The sequence below is a fragment of the Melanerpes formicivorus genome, unplaced genomic scaffold (assembly GCF_026170545.1).
Source record: "Melanerpes formicivorus ecotype bairdi unplaced genomic scaffold, bMelFor1.0.p_v2 SCAF_6, whole genome shotgun sequence".
Taxonomy (NCBI): domain Eukaryota; kingdom Metazoa; phylum Chordata; class Aves; order Piciformes; family Picidae; genus Melanerpes; species Melanerpes formicivorus.
In genome coordinates, this window is record NW_027142358.1 from 15,799,237 (window position 1) to 15,819,381 (window position 20,145).

At 37.4% G+C, this 20,145-nt stretch overlaps 1 protein-coding gene across 18 annotated transcripts in view; it reads right to left on the reverse strand.

Annotated features, from left to right (window-relative positions):
• Nucleotides 1-20,145, reverse strand: part of KCNMA1 (potassium calcium-activated channel subfamily M alpha 1) — a 410,890-nt gene that overhangs the window by 222,262 nt on the left and 168,483 nt on the right. The gene's annotated exons all lie outside the window — the stretch shown is intronic.

Consider the following 20,145-nt stretch of genomic DNA (forward strand, 5'->3'; position numbering starts at 1 on the left):
ATTTTGTTTTATTTTATGAACATAAAATGAATACAACTGTCTGTTCTACTGGCTCCAAAATATGCTCCAACATTTTGGGAAAATTTAGTTTCATATCCTGCGCTCACACAGGACAGCACAAATGAAATTTCTGCACTCAAATTTTGGCTTGAGGAACCATGAAGAACACAATAGTCTCTGTACCCACTGTGATTTATATTTTCAATATCCTTACTCTAGGTACCCGTGCACTAGGTAATTTGGAATCTGAAAACACAAGTCCCACAAGCTGTATTTTGTATGTTAGAATGCAACTCTTTCAGCAGAAATCAGAAAAGATTCATGTCCGCTGCTCTTAAGATGGGAAACATTTGGAAAAATATGTCTCCTGCATATCATCCAACCTGCTGGTCTACAGAATCAAACCAAATTGTCCCTTAGCCTTCTGCTAAGCATGTGTCAGTCAGCTGCTTAGAATTAACATCCTTTTAAATAAACCTAAAGAACTGATCACTCAGGACTGGGTAAACCAGGGAACTACGGAGACTTGCAGCTTCTCAAACTGCCAGTTAAAATACAACTTCTTTGGTCAGAAGCAGCTAAAATTTAAGACACTATCTGAACAACTACACATGTGAAATAAAATAGTGGTGGCCCTCCAGTTATGAACAAGTCAATTTATTAATATCTATGAATATCATAACTAATATATAGTATCCACACTCTTACTGATTTTGTTGACAATATCAACTGCTCAAGCAACAGCTGAGCACTGAATTAGGTTTGTTTTTTTCATTCAATACAAGATTCAGACCTTTATCTGAAGGTGCTGTATTAGGAAAGAACCTGACAATCATAATGCAAGCAAAACATGGGAACATGCAATGTGTTAATTCCAAGCAGACTTGCTGAAACAACAATGTAGAAAATCTCTGCTCTCAGCATCACTCAGTGCTGCAATGGCAGTATCTGAATAATTATATACAATTATATAACCAAACTGCAGGGCCAAAATCAAGTATGTGGGCATATTTTCCAATAGAGGACACTTATTGCTTAATATTATGTAATCACTACAAATTGTTCAAAAATTTCTATTCAAATGAAAGTGTAAATTATTTTTGTATTGCTTTCAATCTTGCTGACCATAACTTCTTGTTTTGTCAATGTCTGAGAAAGAGTATTTTTCCTGAGTACAAGTACCTGTTGTCTTATCTGATGCATTATCACCAAAGTCAGTGAGATCTGTCAGTTGAATTCCAGAACTGAAGCATGAAAATCTTCAAATAATAATTTTACTGCTAAAGTCTAATATAATGTTATCATCTAGAGTTTGAATCTTCTTTCATGAAACTACATTATTGATCAGATGTGTACAAGGACTGCAAGGTGAAATATGCTATTAAACGTACATCAATTGGTAAGAGCCTCACTATCTCTTAAGAAACTAGTGTGGTGAATAGAACTTGTGGATTGTTCTCTAGCAATATACCCCAAATTATGATCTGAAGTGATGTCAAGGCTCGTTTTTTCTACAAATGATGTTACAGGGAATAAGATTGATACAGTACACACCCTGGTCCACCCCTTGCAGTATACCACGCCGCACACAATCACAGTTTGGATCGCAGTTAAATCGGCTCTGCTGTCTAGCTCTACAATTATTTATTATCAGTACATTTCAAGGGAAATCTTTATATTTTTAAAAAGAGTTAATCAAAGTGCTGAGCATTCTGGAAATGCAGCACTTACATGTCGGTGAAAATTTTGATTTAGCTGAAACCTGGTTTTAACATAGCTATTTGATCTTTTATGTTTTATAGTAAAGTATTATGGAATATTATGGTGATGTTTTAGTCTGTATTCTGTGGAATTGTTCAAATACTAACATTTCTATTAAAACCATCATTAAATACAAATAACTCCTTTAAAAAAAACAAACACACACCACAAAGAAAACCAACCCACACAGCAAACAATTCAATCATCCAACAAACAGCCAAAAAAATCCAACCCCACAGAAAACCCCAAACAGATTCACCCTATAGGTGGAGTTTTGAAAACTAAATCTGAGAAAGCAAACCTATAAACTGTTTGGGACTCTATTCTTCTCATTCTTTCAAGTTTTGCAAAGCACACAAGTAAAGCTGAGCTTTTATTTTCCATTTCACATAGCAAGTCTTAGGTCATAACATTCAGTCACTGCCTACAAGTCAAAGCAGTGCTCTAGAAAAAAAGATAGTATAATTAGGGCAACAAAGTTGGTGAGGGGTTTGGAGCACCAGCCCTTTGAGGGGAGGCTAAGGGAGCTGGGGTTGCTTAGCCTGGAGAAGAGGAGGCTCAGGGGAGACTTTATTGCTCTCTAAAACTACCTGAAGGGAGGTTGTAGACAGGTGGGGGTTGGTCTCTTTGCCCAGGCAACCACCAACAGAACAAGAGGACACAGTCTCCAGCTGTGCCAAGGGAGGTTTAGGCTGGATGTCAGGAAGAAGTTCTTCACAGAAAGAGTGATTGGCCATTGGAATGGGCTGCCCAGGGAGGTGGTGGATCACCATCACTGGAGGTGTTTAAGAGGAGACTGGATGAGGCACTTGATGCCATGGTTTAGTTGATTAGATGGTGTTGGGTGATGGGTTGGACTTGATGATCTCAAAGGTCTTTTCCAACCTGGTTAATTATATTCTATTCCTGTACAAGCCTTACATTTTAGTTATATTCAATACCTTAATAATCATCACTGTACTGCTTAACAAATGCTATGTAGACTCTGGGTAAAACCTTCCAAGACACATCTATGACAATTCATTTAACTACCACTAAAATACAAAGAGAGAAATTTTGCAAGAAGCTCCAAATACCCATGTACACCAAACAGTGACGTATGTCTGTAAAGCTCTATCATTCCTCTGCTGTAATTGGCTTGTTTTCTCTTCTGGTGTTCCAAAACACATACCTAACATTACAATTCACATCTCCCAAAAATCACAGAAAGAGCATCGAAAGAGAATGGAATCTTAAACTCTATTTTTATCCTGATGGCAGAGAAAGTTGGTCTTCCTTTGTGAAGTGACAGAGGCATTGAGCTGAACCTGAATACATCAAAGTGTGAAGAAAAGCAGGGCCCGAACCAATCAGGTTAATGTAATATTAAAATTAAATAAAAAAGAAAGTTAATATGCTTTCATGCTATACAAAATGATCCCCAGATGCAATATTTTCCCATGTCTCCATCCAAAAGAGCTGAATGCAACCTGTTTATTCTAATCCATGAGAAACAGTTGCCGAGTCTAGGCCTAGATTTGGATTAGAGTCTTTGTCAGAGTCTTATCATGGGAGACAATATCTAATTTGGGAATTTACAATGCTTGAAGAAACATATGAACACAGACTGATACCCCAAACTCCCAGCAACTAGAATCTAAGAGGGGGAAAAAGGCACATATGATTAAAAATTATTGCCTTTTTAAGTAGGCAACAGGAGAAGTTGCTCACTCCATTTATTATTCCAGTGCATTTGGCACAACATTGCAATTGCCACACATCTATTATAACTTCTTCCTGGAAGGAAAGAATCTTTTAATTTATAATAACTTACTGTTTCTTTAAGATTGAGAAATGTGAAGTCATATGCTAGCAGCTACACTGACTAAACACTTAGCATCAAGTCAAAAATAAACACCAATCTGATTACAGGAAAGAGAAGGGGGAAAGCGAACCATGGAATAGTTCTGCATATCCTTAAATATTTGCTTAAAAAATAATAAAATAAATAAATAAATATATTTAAAAATTAGCCAGAGAGTTCAACAAAACTATACAAACTTTTTTTTAGGCAGGAATCAGATAAACTGCAAATAAAAACCACTTAAAGAAAACTGTAAAAATGTTTCATTCTCTACTGCTAGCAATTTCCTCCAGAAGATCTTTGATCTGTTGCAGTCAAACTGCAGTAAAGCTCTATGCATCCACATTAAGGACAGAAAGGAAGATGGGGAGGGTGGGGGGGAAGGAGAGAGGGAGACTAAACAAAGAAACAAAAAAAAACTACATTACAAAACCTAAACAAAAGAACAAGCAAACCAAAACCTGGGTTGCAGAGAAAGTACAGGCAAAACACTATCAGAATTAAGTCTGCACACATTTCCTTACTAGGTCTACGTAACAAAAGGATGACAGTGATAATCCAACGGGTGGCACTGTTTCCCTTTACAACTGCACTGCACTCGTCCCGGCATTATTGAATAAACATGGAGAAATGGAAAAGCTGTTTACATTAGAGGAGGGCTACAGTTAACACATTCACATCAACGAGTAATGGAAGGACACTACAGCAGGAAACTTCAATCTCTTGTTACTCCGTAATATCTGCATGTTCTGTGGAACACAAAATTCACTTAAGTATCAAAAGCAAATTCTTCCTTATACAATATAGAATTATACAAACATCATTAATATAAAATATCATAGACTTCAAGAAGTAAAGTAGGAAATAAAAAAAAAGAGTTGTCAATGGTAAGAGGAATATAAAGTATTAAAATAAGAAGTACACAGAAAAAAAGAAACAACTTTCAGGAATCCTGCAACTTGAGCACTTTAGGGCACCAGAGAGTTCTTCCTTTATTTGATGACAATCTGTTGTGTATTGTTCTTCAGAAATGTCTGTATGAAACTTATTATTCTAAGGTTAAATTTTTCAACCCTAAGCCTGCTGTACTTCTTAGAATATATTAAGTTGTTATTTTATTAATATTTTTAGAATGTCAGTTTTAATTTCCTAGTTTGCAGATGGCCTGTATCAGGTATAGTGTGACAAGCAGCACCAAGGAAGCGATCATGTGCCTGTACCCCATTCCAGCACCAGTGAGTCCTGTGCTCAGTTTTGGGGCCCTCACTACAAGAAAGTCATTGAGTTGCTGGAGCATATCCAGGGAAGGGCAATGAACCTGGTGAAAGGTCTGGAGAACAGGAGTGTCTGAGGAAACTGAAGTTGTTTAGTCTGGAGAAAAGGAGGCTGAGGGGACACCTTCTCACTTTCTACACCTAGCTGAAAGGAGATTGTAGGAGTTAGGTGCCAGTCTCCTCCCCCTAGTAACAAGGGACAGGAAGAGGGCAAATGGCCTCAAGTTGCTCCAGGAAAGCTTTAGATTGGATATTAGAAGAAACATCTTCACTGAAAGGGTTCTGAAACACTGATATAGGCTGCCCAGTGAGGTGGTTTAATCCCCATCTCTGGAGATGTTTAGAAGACACACAGATGTGGTGCTAAGGGACATGGTTTAGCACCAGACATTTTAGAGTTAGACAACGGTTGGACTCAGTGATTTAAGGACCTTCTCCAACCGAAATGATTCTATGAATATTTCAGCTTTTTTTCTTATTTTTAGGGGGGAAAATTATTATAATTATATGTTATTATTTAACCCCCACCCCCCCCCCAGCTTTCCTCTGACATACTGACAACAACATGAAATTTTCTGTTTAATCCATAAATTTGAAAAGATTGAGATTTTCTAATTAGTGAAAAAATACAAGACAGAAAGTCCCATCTGTTAATAGTGTTCTCTAGTGTGAAGTTAATTAGGTTTGTTGGGAGAGTGCCTGGCAATATGACCAATTAAAGTACACACAACTTTTCCAATTCAGTATTTAATTCCTTAGTCAAAAAATCAGCAATACTTTCTATCATAATGTGCTACTTTCTAGAACTAGCTGCACAGCACTATGTGTATGTAAATATGTCTGTATGTCCATATATATATATATATATATATATATATATATATATATGGGGAGGTGGTGGTGTTCTGGGGTTTATTTTTGTTCCCTCCAACCAAAAAGATCCTTCCTCCTGATTACCTGGTAGTCATCCAGATCAGAACCCATTAAGGTAGGAAAAAACCAAAACACTTTCCCTATATATTTTACTTGTAATTATTTTTCAGTTGTGACAGAAGTCTTTTTATACCCAGATGAAGAACTTGACGAAAGTAACTTCAGAAGGAACTCTGTTCTAATAACACCTCATCTCACCTCTGGATAAAGAAGGTGATCAAAGCAAGTGAGATGAAGCAAGAAGGAAAGATTCTTGCACTTTCTGGTATAGTGTCTACACACAAAAAAAAAATCTCCACCTGAGCACACAACACACTGAAAAGCACCAAAGTGCCACTAACTTATGTAAGGAATATGCTCCCAAAATCATAACCAGAATCTGTACAGTCTATTTAGAAAAAAAAAAAATCTAACTACAATGGTTCCAGAACAGGAAATTTTATCACCAGAAACAAGAAGAAAATCAAATAAGGTCTATACCATTAAAAAGTAATCATTTGCCAACAGTTAACCCAACCCTGTATCTGCAATACCACAATACAGCACTGAAAATTAGTAAACTGTTTAAAAATAGTGCTGATAAATGTCAGCTTTTTTAAATTAAGCAGTTTTCTATTTATTAAGCGGTACTTGTTTAAAACAAATGAAAACCCAAACCCCAAGCAAACTAATTTTTACTGCCCTTCTCTTTACTTCAATATAGTATACTCCTCATCAGTTCCCATCAACAATTTGGTAACTGAACGATGACATAAGAGAACACGCAAGAAACTGTCAAGGGAAAAAAACAGATTGAAATTAAACAACAGCGATAAAAAGGCCAGAAAAGAGTAATATAATAGGGTAAGAAAAATGCTGTGCCTTTTAAATTATGAAATCTGAAATGTACATCCAGAGGTAATGGTTCAGGGTAAAAACAAACACTAGCAAGTGCTCCCAGGAACAAATAAAATTGCATATGGGGACCTTACGAGTATTTAGGCCTGATTCTGCAATCCATAGTTTGTTGTTACCGTATTACACATATCAACACTGCTGCTAAAGGAACTTCAAGTTTTATTTTAATGTCATAAGAAATGTCTAAAAGGAACTAAACGTCTTTGTGAATGGATTGCTTCAAAGGTTACATTTAATGAAATAATCTACCTCACACATATGAATTAAATGTACAATGTACAGCAGTCTAATGTCTAAACTGATAGTTGTGTCAATAAATGTTGGAAGAAAAATTAGAGGACTAATTAAAAGAGGTCATTTCCTCTTGCCAAGGTTTTATGATCAAATTAGTCTTGTGAGTTCTTTTATTTCTAAATTTTCAAACAGCAGAACTCTACAAACATAGGCACATTTTCACAGAATGTTAGGGGTTTGAAGGGACCTCCAGAGACCGTCAAGTCTAAACCCCTTACAAAGCAGGATCACCTAGCACAGGCCACACAGGAATGCATCCAGGCAGGTTTTGAAAGTGTCCGGAGAAGGAGACTTCACAACCTCTCTTTTCAATTGTTTAGCTTCTTTGTCACAAGACACATGCAGCAAAAGAGGAGGCATTTGCGGAAACAGTCTCTGAAAAAATGGAAAGTTCTTGGTTTCAATAAGGCCTAGTGAAATTTCCTTCACAAAAGAGAAATGGTCAAATTATTCAGCATACTAAAAAGCACTTGAAAACTTGTCAAGAAATGTACATTAAAACAGTATGGAAACAAGAGACAGTCTTCAGAAAGGAAAAGAATCACTGCTAAATGCATCTGATTAATTGCTCAAACAGCTGACTACTGTTGTAGTCAACATTACAGCTCCCATCTTCCATATAACATTACCTAACATGTTTTGTTTCTTAAATATTGTGTAAACTAAGGATCATTTCCAGAATTGTAGCATTTCCACTTCTGTTTGCAGAACAAACATGGAATATAACAATAGTTGATACCTACAAATTAAAGAAGCTTTTTATTCATTGGTCAAGTTCTAAGTCTAGGAAAATCTATACTTGTTTCATAAAATTCTGAGAAAACAGACATCATCTATGTGATGTTTTTTTAATAGGGACCACTGCTGAGATTTCCATGATTATTTGCAGCCTCAAGTCACAGTGTCTACTCAGTGATTAGGCACTGCTTACTGTCAACTGCATCAGAAGCTTTTTTTGTGGCAATTTAAATACTGGACATCAATGAACAACATCAGTGCAAGGAAACCATGCTAAATAGGATGGGGAGGGAAATGTTTGTGAGGAAGTTTAACAATATAGTAGTTGTGAAAGTCACCTTTATAATCATGGTTTTCCTCCTTTTTCTCTGACATTGTCCTTCTGATAGCCAAAGGAAAATCTCTCTTATACCAACCTGCTTTGAAGACTGAAAAATTGACTTATTTGATTATTATGAATAAATCTAAACTGACTTAATCAACCAGCTTTATGTGAGAATTTGTAAATACAAAAAGCTGCCTTCAATTAGCATGCAGAGGAAAGCAAATCTGAGCAATCACTGTAAAATTGTAGCATTGACTAAATCTCAGTCATTGTACCAAATTAAGATATCTGATACTTCTACACAAGAGCATATACATCATCATACTGGAAAACAGTAAACAGGAACAGATCAGTACTTTTCCAGGGCCTACTTCAAAATATAACTCTAATCAGAACTTCTAATTGCCCAGGGTAACATAGACAATGTGAGCCCTTTTGTTTTTAAACTAATTTGAACTGAAAACCCTGCCAATTAGTTCTTTGACATAGTCATTAATCATGTGATATGAGATCTCCATGTAATTAGATAATAAAATTTAGCAATGTCACTGGAGCAGCTAAACCTGAAGTAGACAAATGTTCAGGGTTGTGGTGATCTTGGTTTATGGGGAGGGCTTTGGAAGTAAACTGGGCAAATATTCATATGGTCAGTGAATTCTACTCCTTTAAAACACATAAGCATAAATTTCCCTTTTATCGTATGCAAAATCTGCACAGGCTATATGCTACTACAGGCGAAATCTTGATTCACAATCTGGTATAAGGCTGCTCTGATACATGAAGGGGTTTTTCACACTTTGGTATTTCAGAAAAAGGCATAGAAGCCTTTGATACCATCAGTTACAGGCATTGGTGACACTCATACTGAATCATGAACAAAATGCTGATGCTATGCTCTGAGTACTGCTAATCCGGAATTAGGATTCAACATCATGTACCAAGTAAGGAATTCACAAGAGGTATGAAATGAAATCAACACTTTGTAGCTATCACTAACAACTAATGCAGAAAACAAACAATATAGCAAGCAGATACGTGGGCAAGCAAAGAGAAACAAGTTATTTTCACAGAACCCTGTTTTTCTGGGTTTTGAGGAGCAGTTTCTCTATGAGGACACAAAGGCTGGTTTACTGAGCAAATGTTTCCTGCAGATTAGTTTTTCTGCATTGCTATGTGGCCATAATTCTAAAAGTGAAAGCTTTTTAATGAGCATTTTTAATGTAGTTTAAAGATGAAATTGTATGACTAAAGGCTTGCAAAACCAACTTCCAGTGTAATTCTATCTTGTATACTACTCCTGCTTTTAAAATCCTACAGCAGTAGCCAATAATGTGGCCTTGAACCCAAATGCTACCTCAGCTGACCCCTTCCTCTTGCTAATGAGAACACTATGTGAGGTCCTTTGACCCTCTGGTGTTGTTGCTTTTATTATGTTTTGTTTTACATAACAGGAAGAGTTAAATTCAAACATAACTTTTCAAAGTCATCCCTCCCTCTGGGTCCATAGTCTTTGCATCCTTACCTGGCTTTGCTAGCCTGTGCTATCTCCTCTCAGCCACCTCCTTCTTACAGATTCTCTCTTGAGAGGGGAGACCTAGAAAATTGCCTGTCTCCCGGCATAGTTTATATGATCCCTTGTGAAGGTCTGAGACTGCAAGACTACCGAGTTTCATTCTGGAGTGCTCTCATTCACAAACATATTAAATAAAAAAAAAAAAAAAGTAGAGAATGAGAAATAAATAACTTAAGCTTATGTTCTAATAGATATCAATTGCTACAAAATTATTCCCCTTTTCTGCATGCTCCCTTCAGCCTGGCTATATTCTCCTATTGAGAAGCTATGAGAACATTTATTCTGAAAGCCAACAAAAACCAAAATCGGACAAACCACTGGGTTAATCACATAAATACCCTGGCCAAAGAGATTTGTAAGAAGCATTGCTGCAACATAATGTCTCCATGTTTGTATGGAGTTTTAGTTCACATTTTACCATATTATGGAATGGGTAGAGGTTGAAAGTATATAGTGGGTTTTAAGGATTGTGTGTGTGTGTTGGAAGAAAAAAGTGTATCTTGTGTGAACTATAGAAAATCCAGCAGCAAACCATGAAAGAAAAAAGATTTCTCTCTGAATGAGTAGTGCAGAATCTGACCAAGATTCAGGCAAGGTAAAGTATGCCACTGAAGTATAAAACCTCTTCCTTTTTGTTTTGTTTGGTTGTTTTTTGATTGTTTTTTCATATGCTTTCCTTTCCTCCTTTCTAAAACTCTATTTACAGTTTATCTCCGATACAGATTCAGTCCTAGGTTGCTTTATTCAAAAGAGGTTTTTAAACAGGTCACGTTTCTAGAGTCTGTTCTAAGGTAGAAATTTTGATGACTATGTGTGAGGAACTCGCCTTTTTACCACATGCTTTTTAGATTTAACAACAGTTTAAGCCTTTAGCCAGGGCAAGAAGTTTCTCCCTCCCAGTGGCAGGCCCAGATCCTTTCCTCCACTGCACTGCGTTATAAGACTCACTTCCCTGATGCATAATCTTCCCTAAAGACATTGAAGGAAAATGTAGCAGGTGAAAGAGAAGTAGCACCAACAGTAAGTGGGCTATTTGGTTTTGCATCAGATGATGCTAATGATTCCTCCTTCCACTACACCAGATCAATATTCACAGACCCTCCTGCACAATCAAATTTAGTCCAATTACACTTTAAAAATGCTTATATCAAATCTGAGAAATTTTTATGTTCTGGTGATGACACTGTACATGAATAAACACTATCAAGTCCTAATACTAACAATTAATTTGTTTTCTCAAATGCTTGGCTGACATGCTTTCTCTCTGACTCCTGGACAGAGCTGGATAAAAGATGCCTCAGTATTCATAATTCCAAACATTAAATTAAAATTCCTTTTGCTGATTACCTAAAACCTCAGAATGCCTCTCTGATCAAAACAATCTTGCAACAAAAACCTATGCAAAAGGCTGCCAAGGCAACTGAACACTGCTGACTCAGTAAGGAAGTCCACCTACTGATTCATTAACACAACTACCAACAGCACTGATGTATCCCTTGGAGAGCTCTTGCTTAAGCAGTTTCTCAACTCAGTTTGGATTCATATCACAGTTCCAGGTATATTAGAAATCAGGGAGACCAAATGCACATCCATACCTGCTGCAGCTTTTTCTTAAGTGCAAGAGCTATAGTAGGATGTCAGTGATAAAAATTGACTGGCCACTTGGCAGAAATACAGAAATACTGTCAAACTAGCCCACTCGGAATTAAATCTGGCAAAGGATGTCAAAGATAGGGCTTCTGCAAGTACATCAGTAGGGAAAGGAAGACTAGGAAAAATGTGGGCCTACTGGTGAATGAGCTGAGTGATCTGGTGACAGAGGATACAGAGAAAACATAGAAAAGGATTGGGTTACAAATCATCTAGGCAAGATGGACACCCACAAATCTACAGGACCCAATGGGATGCACCCACAAGTTCTGAGGTGGCCAGCAGATGTTACTGCTAAGACACTCTCCAGCATATTTGAATGGTCATGGAGAACAGGAGAGGTGACTGAGGACTGAAGGAACGACAATGTCACTCCAGTCCTCAAAAAGGGCAAGAAGGAAGACCTAGGAAACTACAGGCAATTCAGCCTCATCTCCATCCCTGGAAACATTATGGAACGGCTCACTCTGGAGATTATCGCTAAGAATGTGGAGAAAAAAAAATGTTATTCAGAGTGATCAACATGGATTCACCAAGCAGAAATCATGTTTGTCCAATCTGATAACCTTCTATGATGGAATGACTAACTGGATATGTGAGGGATGTTGTCTACCTCAACTTCAGCAAGGCTTTTGACACTGTCAGCCATAACATACTCATAGGATGAAAGAAAAAATTACTTTCTTAGAAGCTGATGGAGCACTGCAACAGGCTGCCCAGTTTGAGGAGTCTCTTTCTCTGGAGACTTTCAAAACATTCTGGCACATGTGCCTGCGCAACATGCTCCAGGTGAACCTGCTTTACCAGGGTGATTGCACTAGACGAACCCCAGAGGTCCATTCCAACCGCTACCAATCTCTGATAACAAGAATATTCAGCAGGGCTATTCCTTGACATAAGACATGGTCAGGAAGACAGGCTTTTGTGAATGAACAAACCTTTGGTAGAGTGGGTAACACACACAGTTCACACTAAGGCAACTGTAATACAGGCACTGTGCCACTGACAGTAGAGTTATAAGCTCCAGAGCAAGCTGTCCTATTTTTGTTGCAGTTTGTTGGTGGATTAGGGGTAAATGACAACTGTACTGAATATACAGAGCATCTGTTTAGGTTGAGTTAATGCTGCCCACTTTTCTTATTTTCCCAGAACAAACCCCTTTGTGTGATTCATCAGAACTTAAGTACAGCTGCTTTATTTGCAAAAGAGAGGTAGTCAGTAATTCACCTTTCACTTAAATCTGCCAATCAAATCCGAAAACAGCAAATCTGTGCAGTAAACATTTTCAGATGATACCTGCAGAAGCATGTTTGAACCGCATGAAGTTGAATAACTGCATCAAAAAAAACAATTTCAAACTAACCTAGTTGAATAATAGCTTATTGATACTTTTAAATTCTGGGCAAAAGAACAACCATTAAATAGATGCATAAAGCTAACATAAGCAAATTCCTTTGTCTATCCAAAAAGAATTAAAGCTGAAAAAAAGCCAAGTCCTCCAATGCCCTTCCAAAATGTAACATTTTAGAAAAACCTTAACTTCCAAAGCAAAAACGTTCCTATATAAAAATGAACAGATAGATCAAAACTTCCCCCCAATTTTCCTTAGAATTCTACATTTTTACTTAACTCCTCATTTATGTGTGTAACAATTTTACCTTTCCATTTAAAGCTTTTTGATTCTTTGCAAGCAATAGGAGTCAATACATTCCTGTATGTTCAGTTCATGTTTGAAAGAGTTCTTCAAGGCCATAGAGGCTAGAACCTTCATGTGTAAAAATTAGTTTAAGGAAAGCATGATAATACCCAGGTAAAACAAACAAGCAACTGACAGGAGCTTTTTCCTCTGTGATTTTAGGATACAAAGATCATTAGTTTTTCTGTTTCTGCAGTCCAAGAGGTACTGACTGATTAAAGCTCAAATATTGTTTTATTCTCAGTCTATTAGCATCATAAAATTACTTTTTTTAATTAAAGCCCCAAGACTCCTGAAGGAGCTCTCCTAGCACTTGTGAAAGCAGCTGTGTATGCCTAAGTAATTATTTCTGAGAGAGCCATAAATTGTTCATAAACAGATATATCCTGGAGATGCTACATTTACACATCTTTTAAAAAAAAAAGATTAAATGTGTATTAGAAGCATTTGAGCTAAATTATTACCAAGAATTCTGAGGAACTTGCAGAACCATTGCCTTCTTCTATAACATCCTAGGACCAGTAGCAGATTCAGAGATTGCATTGGGTTAGAACAGAACCTCAAAGGTCGTCTTGTTCAACCCCCCTGCAGTGAACAGGGATACCACCAACTACAATAGGCTGCCCAGGGCCTTATTGAGTTGTATCTTGAATATCTTGAAGGATGGGGCCTCAACCACATCCCTGGGCAGCTTCTTCCACTATTTTAACACTCTCATTGCAAAGAACTTCATCCTTACATGCAACCTAAATCTACCTTGCTCCAGTTTAAAACCACTGCCCCTCATCCAATTACTACAAGCCCTTCTGAACAGTCCTTCCCCATCCTTCCTGTAGGGCCCTTTCAGATATTGAAATGTAGCTGTAAGTTCTCTCCAGCGCCTTCTCTTCTCCAGCGTAAACAACCCAAATTCTTTCAGCCTGTCCCCATAGGGCAGCTGTTCCAACCATCTGATCATCTTGGTGGCCCTCCTCCAGACCCTCTCCAGCAAGTCCATGTCTCTCTTGGCTTGGGGGCCCCAGAGCTGGCCATAGTACTCCAGGTGTGGTCTTACCAGAGCAGAGTGGCAGAATCACCTCTCTTGACCTGCTGGGCACCCTTCTATCAATGCAGTCCAGGATGTAATTTGCCATCTAGGCTGCGAGTGCATGTTACTGGCTCATGCTAAGTCAAGTAAGTATTATTAGTAAAGATAAACAAATTAATCTCTTCTGTGTTACTTGCAGTCCACTTTTGACAGTACCACATAAAGGTAGTTTATCACAAGTCTTGCCAAATTGTATCAGTTTGGTCTGTCATTTCAGTTTGAGAGACATAACATGAACATCATGGGGAAAAAAAAAAAAAACAAACATAAAATCAAGCAAAACCCCCATAACCCAACCACCACCACTATTTTTTTCCATCCATCTAGTTATAAAATTAGAAAGCAATAAAATTAGACCACAGTAAATCATTTTAAGAGTAGTAATTTGTGAGTTTAATGTTCAGAAACCTCACTGCTTTAAAAATGTATTATTTTGAGGATAACTTGAATATAGACTTGGGCATCGTAAATGCTTTGCAATCTGTGTTATTGGTAATGTTGTTTATTATACGTTACAAAGATTGTGATCCTGAACACCATCACAGGACTGTTTAGATTTCATACTGCAGTCTATGCAACAACATTAAAATAAAAAATAAAATTTAAAACTATCAAAAAATGCAAAACCATCTGGGTTCAAAATTTACCACCAGGTGTTCTGTGTGCTAAATTTATAGCAACTGCTTAGTCCTCCCACCACAGTAAACTAATGGCAAATGAAAATGCAGTTTTTTGCAACAATAAGGAATAACTATATATAGTATGATAATATATATTTCATTATTATAGTAACCTTACATGACACCTTACAGTTATGTCAAACTGCAGGAGAAAAATAGTTGTCAAAACACATTGCTTCACATAATCAATATCAATATGAAGAATGAGCACAAAGATTATGTCAGGTTGTGATAATAAATTTCTATATCTCAGAAATAGCAAGCAATTCAGAATAATACATATGATTATATGTGATGATTGGAACAACTTGCCCTCCTGGCAATTTTCAGACATGGTTATGCTTAATAGCATTACATTTTAAGACAATAAAAATAAAAAACAATCAGCATTTCAGGGGAAACATACACACAGAGATAAGATGGGAAGTCCATCCATTCTAGAAGAGCCAGAGGTCAGTGGGAAGATTGCATACCTTGCACGAGGTGCATGAGACTGTATTAAAAAAAAAAAAAAACAAAACAAAAACAAACCCCTGGATCTCTCTCATTTCCTCTAATCTGAAAGGTTCTGGTTTGTGTCAATAATTAAATACCCACTGGAAGACAAATATGCCACATCTCTCACAACCGAGTTAAGTGATGAGTTAAGTAATTATTAACCTATCCTGAGAGCTGTTACAGGCTCCTTTCTCTCCTCTCTCTCAAGCTCTTCTTTTAATTTGGAATTACTGTTTTTTTAAAGCAATATGGTTTATCCAAAAGTATACTGAAAATGCTGCAGAATTGGTCAGCTCTTTACTACTTTGATTCTCGCTTTTAGAAGTTTGGGTTTGTTTTACTTAGTATTATATAGACAACATTTAGATTAGAACATTTTTCACTTTACTATTGTTTAGAGTTAGTATGACACTGACCTGTGGAAAGCTACAGCACTAGGGATAGTGCAGAGATACTTCCCTATAATTAGTCTATTAGATAGAGGAGTTGCACCATTCAGGTGTAAACAGGAGTAGGACCTCCTGTGAATTTTCTAACTGGCAGTTTTTTTGCAAGATATGATAACAATCAAGCAATTTGTGCCTTAGCCTGCTTCAAGGACTCAAGCTGCACTACAGGACAATTTTGTGCCAGGGAAGCTATTGCTTAGACTTAAGTGTTCTGCATTTTAAAAATCTCTGTCCACATTCATGAAATATTATTTTGCTTCTCTGATAAATATCTGAACTAACATTACTAGTTTGTTTAAGCTCAATTTTAAAAATATGTAACATCCAGATACATTTGGTCTTTCATAAAAGTAGGTCTTCATGCATTTAGTTTGGAAGTTAAGTGATCAGCAAAGAGTAACTTCTGGGCATTATGTAACATGACAGAAAGAAATAGTTCCTTTTTTTTCTTTTTGGCAATGAAAAATATTAATTTTTTTGCCAAAGGAAATATAAGCACTGACAATGTGCAGAGGCTAGCAAATTACGTAGGACTTCATTTCATGAAAGCAAATTGCAACAAGACTGCCAAAAAAACCAACAGTGATCCATTACACATCAAAAGACAGCCATCTTAAAGCAAGCCCCATTTCCATGCAACAAATTGAAGAGTCTAAAGCTTTAAGCACAAAGCTTTGATAAGTAGTTGTCCATTTTAATCAAATTTGTGCAAACTGCATTATTTAGCTGCTTTGAATGTTTGTATTTTCTTTACACAGTCAATTTATTTTATTATGCAAATCTTCCGTTAAAAATTGTTTATTAAGTAAATCCAATTGCTCTAGACAAAATTCTGAGTTTACAATTTAAAATGTTACATTTAATTTTATACTTGCTATAGTAGCACATTACCTCTACCACTAAATAACCTACTTTTCTGATACTCCAGAAGAGTTTCTACAAGGATGAAAAGCAGGGTGGAAATCATGGTAAGAATAAGGAAAAACAAAAACCAAACCACAAACAAACCAAAAAAACCAATTCATTTCACACCATAGAAAATAAAAATAAAGGGACAACAGGGACATGTAGTTGCAGGACAAGGTATAATGCTATCAAACTGAAAGAGAGTAGGTCTAGATTAGCTGTAAGGAAGAAATGTTCTACTGTGAGAGTGGTGGAACACTGGAACAGGTTGGCTAGAGAAGCTATGGATGCTCCATCCCTGGCAGTGTTCTAGGTCATGCTGAATTAGGCTTTGAACAACCTGATCTAGAGGAAGGTATTCCAACCCATGACAGAGGGGCTAGTGTTCAATGTCTTCAGAAACTGTATCAACAATGAGACTGAGTGCACCCTCAGCAAATTTGCCTACCGAGTAGTGCAGTTCACAAATCTGACGCATGGGATATCATCCAGAGGGACCTAGTCAGGCTGGAGAGGTGAGCAGAGGAGAATCTCATGAGGTTCAAAAAGGCAAAGTATAAGGTCTTGTACCTAGGAGGGGGCAATCCCAGATATCAATACAGGTTGGGGGATGATGAAATTGAGAGCAGCCCTGAAGAAAAGGATTTGAGAGTTCTTGTGGATGAGATGCTGGACATGAGCTGACAACATGCACTTGCAGCCCAGAAGACCAATCACATGCTAGACTGCATCAAAAGAAGCACGGCCAGCAGACTGAGTACCGCATTCAACTCTGGTGCCCTCAAGACAACACGGACCTGATGAAGCGGGTCCAGAGGAGGGCCACAAAAATGATCAGGGAGCTGGAACACCTCTCCTATAAGGACAGGCTGAGTGAGCTGGGCTTGTTCAGCCTGGAAAAGAGAAGGCTCAAGGAACTCCTAATAGCAGCCTTTCAGGACCTGAAGGGGGCCTTCAAAAAAGCTGGAGATGGACTGTTTATAATGGCTTCTGGTGATGGGACGAAGTGTGATGGTTTTAAATTAGAGAAGAGTAGATTTAGATTGCATATTAGGAAGAAGTTGTTTACCATGAGGGTGGGGAAACACTGGAAGAGGTGGCCCAGGGAGATAGTAGAGGCCCCATCCATGGAGATATTCAAGGTCAGGCTTGACAATGCTCTCAGCAATCTGATCTAGTCCAGTGGGGGACTGGACTACACCTTTGGAGGTCTCTTCCAACTGAAATCATTCTATGATTCTATTTTTAGAGATTCCTTCCAATGCAAACCATTCTATGATTCTATATGTTTATTATTTTCCATTAGTTACGAAGCTACAGTAACTTTTTAAAAAAAAAATTCACTATTCCAGTTAACTACTGCATCTGTCCCAAGAAGCAAGATAGAGGCATAGGAAATACAGTTGTAAAATCAGGGGGTTTAATCATAGTAACTTTAAACAGTTTCATCTGTTTGGGGTTTTTTTTGGTTGGTTGGTTGGTTTGGGTTTTTTCCCCAATTGTTTTGTTTGTTTGTTTTCTAATTCCTCTCCAAGGACAGCGTCCATGACTTTTATGGAAAAGCAGAAGTGCGTGACAGAATTATTCCTCTCCCCCTTTTATCTGGATCCAACCAACTGCTGAACACCCAGGGACTGTCAGCTCAGTAGAATCTAAATTTCTCACTTTCACTATACTCCATTTTCCCAGAATGCAAGAAATCACATAAAAACTAACATTTACATTATAAATAAATGGAGCAAATTACAGGGCATAAAAATAAGCAAAGCAAAATAAAGTCTATCACCTAAGCAATGAGTTCTGTTGATCTGTACTTCAAACCTATAGGGAAACGACATTACTCCTACCACAAGTATCTTCAGTTTGAAATAAATTTTGTCATATGTGAAGCAGATGCTTGCAGTCTAAATACTTTAGAGAAGTTATATCAGAGAATCAAACAACTCTATGTGTGGGAGTAGCAACATGATTAGCAAGAGCATGACAGAGACCTGGCTAACAAAGGCTTTCCTTCAATGGTCAAACTAAAGGTACATCAAACTATTGGTCATTAATTCATGTGTCCTTCATGGGTACTGGTGCTTTCTATTATATTTGGGTATTTCATTTAATTCCTGGAAATATTATATATATTTTCTTCTAGAAAGTATATTTAATAAAATATAAATTATATTAGAGAAAAAAATACATACAATTAAAACTGGCTCAGGAAAGTACTTAAAATAATATACTAAAGCTAGCAGTTCTGCAGTGATAGAAAGACAGACTAGAATGACCAAATTCACTCTCTGCTTTTATAAAGCCAGTTCAGTTGTTTAAGGTTAGCAATAAATTCAGTTTAGGCTTTTTTAAAAGGGAGTAAGTTTTGCATATTGATCATCTCCCATTTTAACAATCTTGACATTAAAAAATACTTGGCAAAGTTAGTATCTGAGCACTTCTTAAAATCCAGTCTTTAACAGCTATACAGTTATAGGATTTTCTCATTTTGCCCAGAAGTTTTTAAATCCTATGTCCAGATTAACATCTATATATTTGATGCTTACTCTGTAATCTCTTGATACATGTGCAGACTAAAGAAGAATGTACATTACAAACTGTCTCTCTCTCTCCCTTTTCAAAAGTGCAAAAAAAATGAAATATTTTTATAACACTGTTACACCAACATGTTTTCAATACATAAATAGCATTTTCTCATGTTGACAGATTAAACGGATGAGAATTTTATAATCTCAGGTTTGTTCACTCTGCACTTCTCATTTACCTCAAAATAACGCCTCGAGCAGACCGATGAACAGCACCAGGCTTTCACCTTTTTCACAATGATAGAAAACATTTTAATAGACAAAAGCTACTGCCTTCAACTAAAAAGAAAAACAAAAACAACAGAGCTTCCTGACTGTGATGCAGAATTGAAAATAGAATCTGAAATACTACTTCCAAGAACGCTCTGATGTAGTAGTGAAAACCACATGCATCCAGAGAATTTTTCAGATTTCCACATTCACACCACACATGTTGGTTTAGGATCTAGATTGCTATAAAACTGTACTGGGCTTGTGTGCCAAGGTTTTGTTAGAGGAGAGCGGGGGACTGTAGGAGAGTCTTATAGGAGAAGCTGCTAAAAGTTTCCCCATGTCTGACAGAGCCAACGCCAGCCAGCTCCAAGCAGATCCTCTGCTCGCCACAGCTGAGCCCATCAAGCAAGCACAGTTTCTAAGAAAGGAGAAGAAACCTCCTGCACAACCGCAATCAGGAAAGAGGAGTGAGAATATGTGAGAAAACTCTGCAGACACCAAGGTCAGTGAACAGGGAAGGGGAGGTGGTGTTCAAACATTGGAGCAGAGATTCCTCTGAAGCCCACAGTAAAGACCATGGCGAGGTAGGCTGTCCTCTGACAACTCACAGACAGTAACAGTGGAGGAGATATCCACCTGCAGCCCCTGGAGGACCCCAACGTTGAACAGGTACATGCCTGAAGGAGGCTGTGACCCTGTGGAAAGCCTATGGCTCCTAGCAGGACCTGTAGACCCTTGGAGAG